Source organism: Babylonia areolata, chromosome 4, assembly GCF_041734735.1.
Source record: "Babylonia areolata isolate BAREFJ2019XMU chromosome 4, ASM4173473v1, whole genome shotgun sequence".
Classification (NCBI taxonomy): Eukaryota; Metazoa; Mollusca; class Gastropoda; order Neogastropoda; family Buccinidae; genus Babylonia; species Babylonia areolata.
Window position 1 is genome coordinate 47,766,158 of NC_134879.1, and position 2,998 is coordinate 47,769,155.

Here is a 2,998-nt window from a genome sequence, read left to right on the forward strand (position 1 = left end):
AACCCTTTCCAAAGCAGTTGCCCCAGAAACTACTTTAACATAAATGAAAGGAAAACCGACAGACACTAGAAAGCAAGATGGAAGAGACAGGAGGGATGGTTAGGGAGGGGCTTTACTGTCCATGTTATCTGTAAATGATACAAAGTTTCAGGGAATGAAGTCTGTCCTGAGAATGTTCACTCTCTCCCTACCCCCTCCCCTCCATCTCCTCTCTTTCTCACCATGCCGCCCCCTCCATCTCCTCTCTTTCTCACCATGCCGCCCCCTCCATCTCCTCTCTTTCTCACCATGCCGCCCCCTCCATCTCCTTTCTTTCTCACCATGCCGCCCCCCCCCCCCCCCCCCCATCTCCTCTCTTTCTCACCATGCCGCCCCCTCCATCTCTCTGTGTCTCTTTCTCCCTCTATCTCTCTCTCGCTTACTGTATTCTCTCTCCTTCTATCTCCTTCTCCCCCCCACTATCATCAACTTCAATTCACTCTCCCTCCTCTACATCAACCCTCCTTCCATATCACTCTTTTACCACCTCTTCCTCCCCCCCTTAGTCCCCCCCTCCCCATCTCTCTCTCTCTCTCTTTCTCTCTTATCTCCCTTTCACCCTCCTGTCTACGCCTTTCATTCATTCTCTCTCCCCAACCTTCCATCCATCCTCCTCCTCTCGCTCCTTCTCGGTATCCTCACCCTTTTCCTCCAAACCCTCCCCCCTCTCACTCTCTTTCCCCAACCCTCCCTTGCCAAACACCCCCACCCCCACACCCCTCCCAGCCCCTCCACGTTGCCCACGGGTTTATCCTGAACTCAAAAGGAGATCTAACAACCTTTGTGATGTTAATCTGATGGTGCTGAAGGCAAGACACGGAGAATGGCGGCGTCGGTGACGATTGAGGTTTCTGTTTGCTTTCAGGCGTGTGGCGGTGCCAAGCTTCCTTTGTTCCTTGATATTAAATGGCGAGTACTGGAACTGCTAACGCAAGCAGCAGCAGTAGCCATTTGCAAAGCCCCTAATGCGGTGTGTTCCGACATGCGTAATACACGGGGCACCCACATGGAGAATAAATGAGTTGAGCACGTGCCGCACACCCACTTGCACATGTAGGGGGGGTGGGGGGGGCGCAATCACCGCACGCATATACACACGAACGTGTGCGCAAGTGTGCAAAGTAGCACACACACACACACACACACACACACACACAGAAAGGGGTGGGGGTAACTTTATTCTATCAGAAAGGCTTTATCTGTCTACAGCGTCCTTTTGCTACCACATAAGTAATAAAAAGAAGAAACAACAACAAGAAATGATTTTCAGTGTTCAATACACCAGCAAACAATAGTTAAACAAACAAACAAACCCGAAATCTTCCATTTCAGTGTGGCAGAATGGTTAAGACGCTTATCTGCCGATACAGTGCCCGTGAGAGGTCTGGATTCCATTCCCGATCTCTCCCTCTCTCTCTCCATTTTGACTGGAAAATCAAACTGAGCATCTCGGATGAGACGATAAAACCCTGTCCCGTGTGCAGCGCGCACTTGGTGCACTGAAAAAAGAACTAATGACAACAAAAGTGTTGTCACCTGGCAAAATTCTACAGTAGCAGAAATCCACTTTGATAGGTACGCAAATGTAATCCTATAATGCATGTACTGAAGGCCTGACCAAACGCGTTGGGTTTAGGCTGCTGGTCAGGAATCTTCTTTTGTCACCCTCAGACCAGTGTGGAGGAAGGAAAACCTCAGTCTGCACACCAAGCTAAGGCTTTCAACGCCAACGTCAAGTCCGTGTTATTGTACGGTTCGGAGACCTGGAGACGCACAAAGAGCCTGGACAGAAAGTTGCAAGTCTTCATCAACACCTGTCTTCGCCAGATCCTGCGCATCAGATGGCCGGAGCGAATCTCCAACGAGGAACTCATTCGCCGGACGAAGCAAGACCAAATCAACAAGAGTATCCAGATGAGGAAGCGGGGTTGGGATGGACACACCCTGTGTAGAGGACAGGCCCACATTCCATGCCACGCCTTGGACTGGAACCCACAGGGGAAGCGGAAGAGGGGACGACCAGTCACCACCTGGAGAAGAACTCTACAGGCAGAACTCAAGTCCACCAACATGACCTGGGGTGAAGCCAAGAGAACAGCCCAAGACAGAGAGAGATGGAGATCTGCAGTGCGGGCCCTGTGTTCCGATCGGAACGAAGAGGATTAAGTCAAGTAAGTCAGGCATCTACGTAGAAAGTACGTTGCAGCGTCTGAACGCAGTAACGCCTCCTTTGAAACTGAAACTGAAGCCTACCTTTCAAGTAATTCAAGTGTGCAACTCAAACGTTCGGAGACTGTATCTGGTGATATTTGTTTTGCTTTCAGTCACATTTTCCTCAGCATGGATTTTAAAGTTAAAATGAAGTTTTCTCATGTGGACCCCTCATTTACAACACTTTTTGTGCTCTACATAACCGATATTTCAATCACGGAATTATTTACTGATTCGAAAAATACATGAAGTGAAAACAAAAGTGTTTTCAATGTGTTAACACACACACACACACACACACACACACACACACACACACACACACACACACACACACACACAATTATAACTGACTTTCAATGTTCAACATGAAAGCCAAAAAATAAAAAATTAACAACGAAACTTCCCATTTTGAATATTCAAAGTGCAACTGAACCGTCTCCCAGTTCACAGACCTGAAACAATGACAAAACGAACCCAAGCAGCTGAGCTGTGTTAATGATAATGATAATCAAAAAAAAGCAAAATCAATCAGCCAGGATTTTCCAGATGCTCCCCTCTGGTCGACGGTACAGAAGTATAAGGACGAAAACCAATCGCTTCGCCAATAGCTTTTTCCCGGAAGCAGTCAATGCCCTGTCTCTCGAACAAATCAAGTCTGATAACTAGACTTGAGCAATCAACAACCATGTACCTGAAGATCTAGCCATCAGCCTCATCCACATGTAATATGCGGCTTCTGTTCAAA